Genomic DNA, 13,739 nt, shown 5'->3' with positions numbered 1-13,739 from the left:
GCATATTCAATAAAGACTATAGAGGTTTGCTAGTCTTTTTTAGATCATGTACATATGCAGCTGAAAGCCACAAGAGGTCTCCCTTTTCTGCAGAATTTACAACATTTTCACTTATGTAATCATGGAATCATAGAATCGGAAGAGACCGCAAGGGCCATCCAGTCCAACCCCATTCTGCCATGCAGGAAATCCAGATCAAAGCATCCCTGACAGATGAGCATCCAGCCTCTGTTTGAAGACCTCTAGGGAAGGAGACTCCACCACACTCTGAGTGGAGATCACATAAAAAATAATGCAACAACAAAAAAAAAATGACCACTGATGATTTACAAAATGTTAAAACAGAGAATGAAAACAATGAAATAGCTCAAGATTTTTCATACTTTGGCTCAGTCATTAATCAGAATGGAGCCTGCAGTCAAGACATCAGAAGACTAGCAGCTCTTCCATACAGTAGAAATAAAGTAGTTTGACACCGCTTTAACTGCCATGGCTCTGTGTTATGGAATCCTGGGATTTATAGCTTGTTGTAGCATCAGAGTTCTCTGACAGAGATGGCTAAATATCTCAGAAAACTACAAACCACTGAATTCCATAGCATTGAGGCTTGGCAGTTAAAGCAGTGTGAAATTGCATTAATCCTGCAGTGTAGTTTCAGCCTAGGATTTGGAAGGGCAGCTATGAAGGAACTTGACAACATCCTGAAGTGCCATTGAATCCTAAAGTTAAGATTGTCCACATCATGATGTTTTCAGTTTCTCTGTGTGTACACATTCCCATTACACAATGTATCCTTTTGCACATTCGCGTGCACAATAGTTCTGCAAGGGCAACTCCACTTCTGTGTTATCACAAGACTAGGCTCCCAATCACCCCTCATATTTGATATCAAATTAATATTAAAAGGGACACTAGAGTAGGTGATCAGTGAGGCAGAAATTTGGCCGTACCATTTTGGAAATCTGGTTTGCTTTCACAAGCTAATAAGCAAGGACACCCTACACAATTAGATCAACCAAGGTGTCAGCATAATCCCTTTTGTCTATGGAAGGTGATGATGGGATCATGGCCAAAGAAGGTGAATGTACATACACAGACAAAGGACACTTCTTCAGCAGCAAGGGGTTTTCCTTTGTCTGAGCTATTCATGTCAATGAACCAAAGATTTTCTGCTGCTCCTGACCATTCTTATGCTCCTGGAAAGTCATTTAGCAGGAATTTAATCCATTCAGTCCTTGGCTTCTGCCCCCGGACATGATTTTTGGTATATATACTGTACCACTGCTTGCAAACTAACAATTTAGTCTAGTTGTAAACAGGCAGACTTGCTGTTGGTTTGACTTGTGACCTCAATAGCTGGCCACCCCACTTTCCTCGGTGGCTATTGAGCCTTCTCCATTCCAGATTCCTATCAACTTGAACTAAGCTTCAAAACTGGTAACAAATCACCGTTAACAAAGTCTACACTTTCTCCCTTCTCACCTTTGCTTTGTTAGTTCTTGTGTGTGCGTGTCAGTGGGTGCTTGTGTGTGTGTTGATTATTCCCTTAATAAAACTATAATAACCTATTTGGAATTGCCCACAGGGTTCTCTGGGATCTGGAACTAGAATAAGTAGGGTTAAGATTCCAAGGCCAATTGTTGCCCCAGCCAAAACATCATTTGAACTTTAAAATTCCCCTAGATCTTGTTAATCTGTGAGTGCCCTCTTGGGACCCCAGTATTTTGGGTAATATCTGCTGTCATCAGTTAAATACAGCCATTAGGCTATGTGGAAATAATGGCTCCATATATGTTGTGTGAGGTAGGATAGTGTGTGCAACAAACAGGATGCCAGCCAGTAATTTCTGGCCTGGAATAGGTATTTGCATTCCTTCTGTAAAGTTATTTATTTATTTATTTATTTATTTATTTATGGTATTTATATCCACTTTTCTCTCTACATAGGACTCTTGCCTTTATTCAAAGATATAGAGAATCTACAACTTGGATCCTAGATCTGCTACTTAGCTAGGGGGCTGTGCAGACAGCTCCGAAGAGGCAGCCTGCTACCGTCCTTTTTCCAACCAGATTGGGGCTGTGTCAACCACACACCATGGCCCCAATCCGGCTTTTCCATGGCACAAAAAGGAGCCGCAAAAAACAGCTCCTTTTTGTGCCCTGGAAAGGATGCGATTTATGGTGCTCTTTCGGCACTGCATCGTGCGGACATAGCGCTGGAGGAGCACTGTGATGCTGCGTGCCATGTGCCATGTGGTGTGGTGTGCGACATCACACTACTCTGGGGACTGAGCCAGGGTGTGTATCATGTAGATGCTATGCCGCGACTCCGCCCCAACTTCGCCCACAAACTGCCGGTGTGCACAAGGCCTAAGTATCCTGGAATTTCCTGACCTGATCCCTCCTCACTCTACTTTATTGGGCAGCAGTTGCTGTGAATGACAGAGGTCAGTTCTCCCATTGATTGGGAGCTTTAGCATACTAACATTTCCAACCTCTCCCTCCAGCAATTTTCAGTGTGACAGCCAGAAGCTGGATCACTGTTGTAGTCCCTCCTTGAACCAGAAATCTCTGGCAGGACGTATGTGTGGAAATGTCAGTATTCTGTGCCCTAAATGGTAGGAGAACATATCCCCATTGCTAACAGCAGCTGCTGCCAAGTAAAACAAGAGTGGGGGACTTTTACCTTTATGGTAATAGTGCCACAATCTTGAATATTTACGAATCATGTGTTATGGATCACTTACAGATGTGTAATCCTAGGTACTCATCTGTAATTGTGAAAGTGGATTCCAGCCTTTTTTCTTTGACAAAGTAGTGAAAAAGAGAGAGAGGCGGGTTACAGACCACCGAAAAGCGGCGGCCTGCACTCGCCCCTTTCCCCACTGTATTGGGGCCTCAGCTGCCAGACCGGCAGCCTCTGAGGCTCCGATCTGCCGCTTTGCAGGCTGCGGGGAAGCGGCAAAAGGCCGCTTCCTCGCAGCCTGGAAAGGGGTGTCCTTGGGGCTTCAAGCCCCAAAGACACCCCAACGGCAGTGGGGACTCCCAGAAAGGGGCCGCTCGGTCCCTTTCTGATTTGTGTCGCTGGTGCAGCCTTCACACGGCTGCACCAGTGATGCAAACCAGGAAGGAGCTCCGTTTCGGAGCTTGTTCGTGCTCCGCCGAAAGGGCGCATTAAGCGCCCTCATGCAGAGCGATGGCGTCACGTCCGCGCCGCCTCATTTGGAGGCGGCGCGTTCGTGACACCATCATGGCAGTGGCCGTGTGGAATGGCCGCCGCCATTTTGTGCACGCAGAGCGCGTACTAGGGTTAGGGGGGTGCGGAAGCACCACCCCTTCCTAACCCTAGTACGTGCTCTGCGCGTACTTTAATGGCGGTCTGTAACCCACCAGAGAGTGAGAGAAAGAAAAAACCCTTCACTACCCTTCTGCTCTTTGGAAATAAATCATACATTCTCTTCTTATGGGAACTTTGCTTTTATTGATGGAAGAAAATATAAACAGTTAGAAAAGGAAGCATTTTTCTTTATTGAAAAAACACACACATGGTTGAACTCAAATGAATGAGCATCTGATGTCAGCACAGGAAGTGACAGGGCTCATGAAGGTCCGTGGATGGCCTTGACATTTTTTTGATCACGAAAACCTTTAAGGAAATTCATAGGGGTCAGCCTAAGGGAGAAAAAAACATAATAGTATAAGAAAGCTGATGTCCCTACACCAGGGTTGAATAAGGTGTGGCCCATAGGGGAGCTGTTGGCCATTTTGATGCTGGCTCAAATCCCCATTTTAGAGGGTATCAAAATTTAGGGGGAAAAATCATAATGGCTCCATAGGCGGAGTGAGGTGAACGCCTCAGTCAGCAGCAGCAGCAACAACAAAGGAGAAGGATGAATGAATGAATGAATGAATGAATCTTTATTTGTATACCGCTATTCCAATGATCACAGCGGTTTACAATCAGTTAAAATATGATACAACAAATCCAATAAAAGAAATCCCCCCACATTAAGCAATAAAATACAACAATAAAAATATCCATCATTCAATCACCTTTTAAAACCATTAAAACTAATAACAGCAATAACCCCAAAGACATCCATTACATTACAATTACAACAGCATAAAGGAGAAGAGTGGAATTAAGGGACATGGAGGAAAGCAAGGCGGAAAAAATGAGTCTTTAGGTTTTTTCTAAAAGACTCTAGGGAGGGGGCTGAGCGGAGCTCAACAGGGAGAGAGTTCCAAGCCTGCGGGGCCGAAGCAGAAAAAGCCCTATGTGCAGACATCACATATCTCGTGTCAGGAACTCTCAAAAGCTGTTTCCCACCCGACCGGAGAGTGCGGGGCGGATTGTATGGGGAGAGGCGGTCCTCCAAGTACCCTGGGCCCAAGCCATTTAGGGCTTTATAGGTTATAACCAACACCTTGTATTGCGCCCGGAAGCCAATTGGCAGCCAGTGTAGGTCCTCCAGTACCGGTGTTATATGACTGGCTCTGGAGGTACCCGTAACCAGTCTAGCCGCCATGTTCTGAACCAATTGAAGCTTCCGAGTTTGGTACAAGGGTTGCCCCATGTAGAGCGCATTACAGAAATCGAGTCGAGAGGTTACCAGTGCATGTACCACTGTTTCAAGGTCCCCCCGGCCCAGGTAAGGTCGCAGCTGGCGTATCAACCGAAGCTGATAACAGGCGCCGCTGACTGTCGCATCCACCTGAGAAGTTAGGTGGAGCGACGAGTCCAGAAGCACCCCCAGACTACGAACAGTGTCCTTTACAGGGAGCGTGACCCCGTTCAGGACGGGTGGAAAAATTTCCATCCCTGGACCAGGGGAGCCTATCACCAGTACTTCCGTTTTCTCTGGATTCAGGCTGAGTCTGTTTTCCCTCATCCAGCCCATTACTGACTCCAAGCAGGCATTGAGCGGAGAGATGCCATCCCTAGTCACTGCATCAGTCGGAGACACAGAGAAGACTATTTGGGTGTCATCAGCGTACTGATAACACCGCGCCCCGTGTCTCCGGATGATCTCTCCCAGCGGCTTCATGTAAATGTTAAATAGCATAGGGGACAGAATCGCTCCCTGAGGGACCCCAGATGTGAGGGCCCTCTTATCGGAGCGACAGTCCCCCAGCTCCACCATCTGGAATCTACCCGAGAGGTAGGAACGGAACCACTGCAGAGCAGTGCCCCCGATACCCAACTCCCCCAGGCGCTCCAGAAGGATACCATGGTCGATGGTATCGAAGGCCGCAGAGATGTCCAAGAGCACTAACAGGGACACGCTACCTCTGTCCATGCCCAGACGGAGATCATCGACTAAGGCGACCATGGCAGTCTCAACCCCATAGCCTACCCGGAAGCCAGTTTGAAATGGGTCCAGATAATCCGTATCCTCTAAGACCCTCTGCAGCTGGGAGGCAACTGCCCTCTCGATCACCTTCCCTAAGAATGGCAGCAGTGACACAGGCCGATAATTATTTCGAATTAGGGGGTCAAGGGAGGGCTTCTTTAATAAAGGTTTTACAATGGCCGTCTTTAAATTAGATGGAAAACGGCCCTCCCTGAATGATGAATTGACAATACGACGCAACATTTCTGTTGACGCCGTTCCCCCTTGGACTGCCAGCCATGAAGGACAGGGATCGAGAGAGCAGGTCGTCTTCCTAATGCTGCCGAGGATCCTGTCCACATCCTCGGTACTAACAGACTCAAACTGATCCAGTATAACTGAGTCCACGGAAGCTCTGGACGCCTCTACTCTCGATTCTGAACCAATAACAGAGTCAAGATCAGCCCTTAGCCGAGAGATTTTATCCGCGAAGAAGTTGTTAAACTCGTCGCAGCAGGCTTTAGATGGCTCCAATAGTGGGTTCAGGGGGGGAGCCAGTTGGATAAGCTCTCTCACCACCCTGAACAGCTCTGCTGGACGTGACTCCGCGGACGCAATTCGTGCAGCATAGAACGAATTCTTAGCTGCACCAATTGCCACTCCGTAGGCCTTCAAAAGAGACTCTAGGAGTGTCTTGTTGGATAAGTGCTGGTGTTTCCGCCATTTACGCTCTAGTCGTTGCGCAGTCTGCTTCCTTGCCCTGAGATCTTCCGTATACCAGGGCTTTTTATTGGAAGCGGGCCGGAAAGGACACTTGGGAGCGATACTGTATATAGCCCTGGAGAGATCAATATCCCAGGTGTTGGTCAGGGCATCAACAGAATCGCCGTCAGTTCCAACCAGGTAGCCCTCTATGGCTTCCTGGAACCTTTTGGGTTCCATCAGCCTTCGAGGGTGGACCATTCTAATAGGTCCGCCACCCCCGGGGGGGATCTGGGTTGTCACCTTGATACTAGCCTCGACCAGAAAATGATCCGTCCATGACAGGGCAGAGATATTCGTTACCTCTGCCCACGGAGACTCCATGTCCGTACAGAAAACAACATCTAGTGTATTACCAGCAGAATGCGTGGGCCCTGAGACCAGTTGGGACAGGCCCATGGCAGTCATGGTAGTCATGAACTCCTGAGCCGCACCAGTTAGAGCATGACTAGCCTCGAAGGGTATGTTGAGGTCCCCCAGGACAAGAAGCCTAGGGGACTCCAGCACCAGCTCCGAGACCAGCTGTGTCAGCTCGGCCAGGGAGTCTGTTAGCGCATGGGGTGGCCTGTAGACTAACAGAATCCCTAAACTGTCCCTAGCCTTCAGGGTCAGGTAAATACACTCAATGCAATTAGTCTGTCGAACATGGTTCCTGGTCAAGGAGAAGGTGTTTTTATAGATCAAGGCAACTCCCCCCCCGCCCACTTACCCTGATCTGGTCCTTAACCAAGTACCTGGCAGGGAGGGCCTGTGCCCACACCGCTTCACTCTCAGGCCCAAGCCAGGTCTCGGTAATGCAAGCCAGGTCGCAGTTCTTATCTTCCACCAGATCGTATATTATGTGGGTCTTATTCCTGACAGACCTGGCATTGCATAGGAGCAGAGACAGGGTTTGTGGTACAGTTGGACTGACCCACAGGCCTCTTTGGCTAGGAGAGTGGATGGAAGGAGAGATAGATATTATGCATCGATCCCGCCTTCCTTTGCGATATGTCTCCACCCTCCTACCGCTATATCTCCCCCTGCCCCACACTACTCCAATGGGAGCCCCGCTTAACACAGCCCCACCTTCCATTCCATGATGATGATGATGATGATGATGATGATGATGAATTATTCCTTTCCTCCCAAACAGGGAGTCAAAGTCCCTTACAAACAAATGCAGTTAAAAGCACTTACAAACATGTGAGTAAAAACATGCAAGAAATTATTGTTCAAATGTAATTAAACTATCCAGAAAAATTGATGCCGTGGAAAGCAAATCCATAACATACAAACCATAGGCTGAGACTCTCCATCATATTCAAAGCCATGTAAGTGTTATGAGCAAAGGAATCAACTCTTGACACCCATTTTAAACTCGAGTGAGTCTCTCTGAGCAATGGAGCTCTGTGATACAGATCAGTGGAGCACCTCAGAGTTATATGGTTAGTCCTCTCCCACCCCCCACCCCTAAGTTGCGATATGACAAGCAGAACCTGCTGTTTATGCACCATGGCTCAGGGGGCAGGAGGGGGCTAGCTGTCCCATCCTGAAGCACCCCACAAGCCCAAGCCACAGACCTCCATCACTTGAATTGGCTTCCTTGAGTTTAAGGTGGGTGTCAGCAGCCCCCAACTGAATTCTTTCCATATTACAACATACGGAATCCTTAGTAATTTATTCTGTACTAATTTACCTATAAATTGTAATTCCCATATATCACTGAATGTATAATAGTTGTGACATAAACAACTAGCAAACTTAAATTTATACCTTTGATATCATACACGCAGAATAAATACGTTTAGATACATAATTTTATGTGAAAATTTGGCAAAATTGATGTTTTTAATGAATTAAATTAATTTTTTAAAAAAGAAAATTAAAAATTAAAATTTGAAACATCCAGATTGTGGAAGCTATGCAGGGTCAGTCAGCCATAGTTAGTACTTGGATAGGAGGCTGCCAGGGAATACTAGGGAGACAGACCACTTGGCAGATAAAACAGATTATATTGGAGCGATTCTGATTCGGATTATGTTCCGGGAATAATTCTAATTTTTCCCATCGTTTCCATTACTAAAAGGGGCAAATTACGTTGATTAATTTAAACCTTGTTTTCGTTTCCATTTATTTTAAATCGCTTTATTTTAAAGCGGATTAACTTGCTCCCCGTTCCCATTTGTGTCCACAAGCTGTCAATCAAGTGAATAGGCTTCAGACATCACAAGTCTTGGTTTTTTTTTTAGGGCAGCCAATGAAAATCGGCTGTATCCAAGGCTCTTCTGTTGTGTCTCCCCAGACTAGAAGAAGGCTTGGCAAATTGGATCAAGGAGGAGAAGGGAGTGGGCTTCATTATTGGGGAGAGAATCTTTGGGGAAGAGAGAAGATAAGGCTCAACCCCCCCCCCCCCCGATACCTGGGCGTCCAGGCTCTCCATTCCCCAAAATTGCTTTGCCTCCCCCATTGCTCCTTGGGCTGTTTGGAGGGAGATCAAGCAGGCATGTACTGCAAAGCCCATCTGCTGCACAGGCGCTCAGGCAGAGGCAAAAGAAGAAAAAAAGAATAGTTAAAAATGTTGTTCAATGGCTCTCCTCACACATTGGTCTATGAATGAGGAGCGGAGGGGAGGTTGCAATCCACTGGGGGGAAGTCTATGTGAATTGAAGAAAATGGTGCTGGTGATGCAGAAAGAGAACAAAGAGGGTGACACCCCCAGGCCAGCCCCTTGAGCGCTGCTCCTCCCATCGCCAGGTTCCTGAATCAGACACCCTTTTGTTCCCATTCGGATACAGCGAATCGTCCCCCGCTTTCAAAAATAACTCATGTTATAACCTACTATTTTTTAAAACTGTATAGGCTAATAATCCGATTTATTCATTTTAATTCGATTCTAATTCGAGATGCTGTGGGAACGAATGAGGGGTAATGGAGATTAAATTCGAGCTTCAGTGGGAACGATGCACCCTAAATTTGGATCATGACCCGCTTTATAGGTAAGTGGGAATGACCCCTAGGTGGTGTAGATTAGCTTTCAGAGGAAGGGACTGGCAAAATCACGTATGAGGACTCCTCACCTAAGAAAACCTTAGGAAATTCAAAGCCTCCCTATAGGTTGGTGGGGTTCTTGAAGGCATATGTATGTGTTACACTCTTTTTCTCTTTCTCTCTTTCTCTCTCTCTCTTTGATATCTCTGCAGCCCCTGTAGCCAGATAAGCTAAACCTGGCCCTGTGGCATATCTGGCCTAAGGCACTAAAGAAAGGGCAAAGAGTCCTAAAGAGCACGACTGGCATTTTACATAGAATCCTAGAGTTGGAAGGGACTCCCCAGGACCATACAGTTCAACCTCCTTCTGCCATGCAGGAATACATAGAATCCTAGACCTTTGTGGAACTCACTTCTTCTCTTTGGTACCTGAACTACATCCCTATGCTCATTCATAGGAATATCCACTTGCCTTGGCTTTAGGTAAGATCCTTCCACCTGCCTTGTCCCCAATTACCATTGTCAAACCTGAACTTCTTACCTCATCTCCACACCCATAAAATTTTGCATTGCTATAGACATTCATGCACACAGACTGCTGTAAAGGTCTCTCTCTGAATTTCTATTCTACCCTATACATCTTGGGAAGTAGACTCAAGTCTATGAAAGTTAAGATGAAAGTTATTTTCAGTATTATGGATTAATAGAATAAGATACATAATGGGAGCTACACAGATATGAACAATTATATTGTAAGATATGCAGCATCAATGAAATTATAAAAAAACCCTGATGATGTTTAAGAAGTGGAATGTGCAATTAAGTTATTGTTCAGTATAGAGAATATATATTATTTTAGTGTTTTTTTGTACAGGATGATGTCAACAATATTTATATTAAATTACGAAGAGGAGGGAGGTGGGATATACTAATTTGGGAAAATATTGGAATTTGTGAAGTGGTATGATTTTTGGACTGAATGAGTGTAAAATCAACATCATCATTATTATTATCAACAACAGTAGCAGCTGTTTTCATTACACAGAATACCCTAAACCCATTCATCCGGCCCTCTGGTCCCTGGTGACGTAGACCATCACAGTGTCACTTCTAAGGTAGATTCAGCTGCCATTTCAGGTCTGTGGGTGAATGAAAGGCTATGTATTATTTTTGCCTCAAGTGGCAAAACAAGGCGGCCCTACAGCAACATATGACTGAGCAGACATTTATTTTACTCTTTGAAGGGACTCTGCTTACCAAAAGCAACAGAACTTCTTGTTACGGTCATAAGGGCAGCTTCCCCAGTTTCTTTCCTCCCGGTAACACCATTTATTTCTGCAAACACCATCTGGACATCTTCCCTTCCTAAGACGGGCTGAAAGAAAATCTGTGAAGAATTATTTTTAAAAAAGAGAATATTTTAAAATAGACCTGATTTTTTCTTAGTAGAAATTATTATTTATTCATTTAGCACCATTGATATACATGGTGCTTTACAAGTAAAACAAACAAAACCATGGGTCCTGACAAAAGTGTGCAATCTAAACTGTCAATTTCCATCTCAGCCATAAAATTCACTGGGTGACCTTGGGAAGTCATACTCTCTCAGCCTCAGAGTGAGGCAATGACAAGCCCCCTCTGAACAAGCCTTGCCAAGAAAATTCCATAATTGATTTGTTTTAGAGTTGCCGTATTTAGAAATGACTTGAAAGCACACAACAACAATACACAAAGAGAGGGGTGGGTGGGAAGCAAGGAATAATAAAAATATAAAACTACACAACACAGTGGGCCCTTGGTAGCTGCTGGGGTTTGCTTTCAGGACCCCCCATGAATACCAAAATCTATGGATGCTCAAGTCCCATTAAATACAATGAAACAGTAAAATGTCCTATGCCAAATGTATAATCAAAATATACAAGGTTATAAAACAATTTATTGTAATGTGCCCTTGAGTTGGCCCTGAATCATGGAGAGGTGTCCCATGGATGAGACACCTCTAAGCCCCCTTGTCCTCCATTGCTCTGCTTAGGTCTTGCAAATTCAGACCTGCAACTTCTTGAATAGAGTCTATCCATCTAGCATGTGGTCTTCCTCTCTTTCTGATGTCTTCTACCTTTCCTAGCATTATTGTCTTTTCCACTGACTCATGCCTTCTCATGATGTGGCCAAAGTACAACAGCCTCAATTTGATCACCTTGGTTTCTAATGGTATTTTAGGCTTAATCCTTTCAAGGATCCATTTGTTTGTTTTTTAGAGCTACTGTCACATGGGAAGAGAAAAGTTTGAGGGGCGGAATATGAGGGACAGACATGTTTTAAATGGGAGAATGCTGTCACAGTGCTTGAAATATGCTCATCTTTCATGCATTGTTTTTCCTCATGCTTTAGTTGTTTTTGAGGGGTTTTTTGTACACTGCATTCAGATACATCAAAGTTGGCATTGCATATGTCATAGTTAATCCTGCTGCAGCCTACATACTCAACAGTATTTTGTCTGGTCTTGGATCCTGTCTGATCTTGGAAGCTAATCAGGGTCCATCCTGGTTATAAAACAGGATGGAAGACTGCCAACAAATACCAGGTGTTTCAGGCTATATTTCAGAGGAAGGAACTGGCAAAACTATTAAACAACAGTTTAGTTAAAACCCCAAAGATAAAACAATATAAAACACAACAAAAAGACAGAACATCCCCATTAGAAGCCTGATCTGCCACATGAATTATAAGTTGAAGGCCTGCCTGAATACAAAGGTCTTTATCTGATGGCAGAAAGAAAACTGAGAGGGGGCGACTTAACCTTCTCAAGGAGGGAATTACACACCTTGTTAAATGTATTTGATGGCTTCCTCTTTCTTACCTATAAGTTGCAGAAAAGCAAAGTTCCACCAAATATCTTACCTGGCAACATAAGGAAGAGAACAAGAAATGAACAGAATGAGATCTTCATGGCTGAAAATCAGAGCGTCTGCACTCTGTCTGGGGCTAGAAGATGGAGGAACAGCAATAATTCAGAGGAGGAGGAAGAGAAATCTTGTGGGAGAAGAGCAGCCTGTTCTTCAGAGGAATGTGGCTTGCCCATTGGCAACATCAAGACCAAAAACCCACACATCTCTTCAGTGAATACCAAAGTCAGCATCTTCTAGGCTAAAATATTTCTGATTTCTATGTCTGGATTCAAAAACTGGACAGTGAAGTCAACTGACAGGAAAGAAATATGGTATTGCAGGAGAGTTCTCCTTTTACCACAATCTGCCAAAAATAGACAGATAAATGTGTCAGAGAACAACTCAAGCCTGAATCATGGTAAAGCCATATTGACTAAACTGAGGCTGCTGCCACTCTACAGAATTAATGTGTCACATGACTTTAACTGTTGTAGCTCCATCCTGCAGACTCCTGGCATTTCTAGTTTGTTGTGGTGCTAGTGCTCTCTTGACAGACGAGGCTATCTGTCCCACAAAACTACAAATCCCAGAGTCTCATAGCACTGAGTCATAGAAATTAATGTAGTGTCAATCTTCATTAAGGCGGCAATGTGGCAGCAACCTGAGGCTTTCTTCCTTCCTTGGTCAAGTTGCAGGCACTGGGAATAGAAGAAGACCACATTTGATGGCTGGGGTTCTTGGAGGTCCCTCATTCACAGCATTGACATAAGTTGTCTTCATCTTGACAGCACATAACAACAACTACAAATATTTCTTCTATATGAAAAGAGGGTTGAATTCAAAGTTATAGCCGTGTTAGTCTGTAGAATGAGTATGTAGTGAGATCTTGTATTACCTTTGAGACTAACTGAAAGAAAGAGGTTGGCAGCATGAGCTTTCGCAGACTAAAGTCAACTTCCTCAAATGCATATGCATTTGAGGCAGGTTGACTCTCAGCCTCTTATGGCTAAGGAGTCAAAGGGATGATTCTGAGGAGTGAGCAAGGGAAAAGCAGTATTTCAGTAGTTCAAAGACCTTCAAACGAAGGGAAGCTTTCAATAGTTTGAAAAATAATGGCTTGAATCCTATTAATTAGAATCATGGATCTGGAAGAGACCCCAAAGTTAATTCCAGCTGGAGTAGACTCATTAAATTAATTCTCAATAGTGACTCAAAATGTAGCCAAATCCAATTGATTCAATGGATTTATTCTAGTTGGGAGATATTGTTGTGTGCCTTCAAGTCATTTCTGACTTATGGCAACCCCATCATGGTGTTTTCTTGGTAAGATTTGTTCAGATGAGGTTTGCCATTGCCTTCCTCTGAGGCTGAGAGTGTGTGACTTGCACAAGGTTTCCCAGTGGGTTTCATCGCTGAGTTGGGAACTGAATCCTGGTCTCCAGAGAGGCAATCCAACACTCAAACCACTAGGCAGAAATGAGAGTAATCAAACCTATGTGTGAAGTTGAAGGCTTTCCCTGCCGGCATCCATAGTTTCAGGACTGGTAGCCAAACTTTGTTTACTTTAAGAATTTGATCGAGGAACATGAGAGTCACTGCAGACTGAATCAGCCAGAAAAATCAGCAGTAGCAGAACATGTTGTAAACCATCCTGGGTATGAAATGCTGTTTGAAAACACTGAAATTCTGGACCGTGCCAACAATTATCAGGTCAGAATGCACAGGGAAGCCATTGAAATCCCTAAACACCTAGACAACTTCAACAGAAAAGAAGAAACCCTGAAAGTA

General features: G+C 44.6%; 1 long non-coding RNA gene across 1 annotated transcript; it reads right to left on the bottom strand.

Moving 5' to 3' along the window:
- Window positions 1-3,480: 3,480 nt before the first annotated feature.
- Window positions 3,481-12,052, bottom strand: LOC149310398 (uncharacterized). Its single transcript, XR_016281575.1, has 3 exons — window positions 11,965-12,052; window positions 10,321-10,450; window positions 3,481-3,671 (listed from the first exon to the last, which is right to left on the bottom strand). It is a non-coding gene; the product is annotated as an uncharacterized LOC149310398 (long non-coding RNA).
- Between the last annotated feature and the right edge of the window lie 1,687 nt (window positions 12,053-13,739).

Source organism: Sceloporus occidentalis, unplaced genomic scaffold (genome assembly GCF_023333645.1).
Source record: "Sceloporus occidentalis isolate IW3139 unplaced genomic scaffold, rSceOcc1.0.p SCAF_6, whole genome shotgun sequence".
NCBI classification, from domain to species: Eukaryota; Metazoa; Chordata; class Lepidosauria; order Squamata; family Phrynosomatidae; genus Sceloporus; species Sceloporus occidentalis.
The sequence above is the reverse complement of the archived record's forward strand: the minus strand, read 5'-3'. Positions and strand labels throughout refer to the sequence as shown.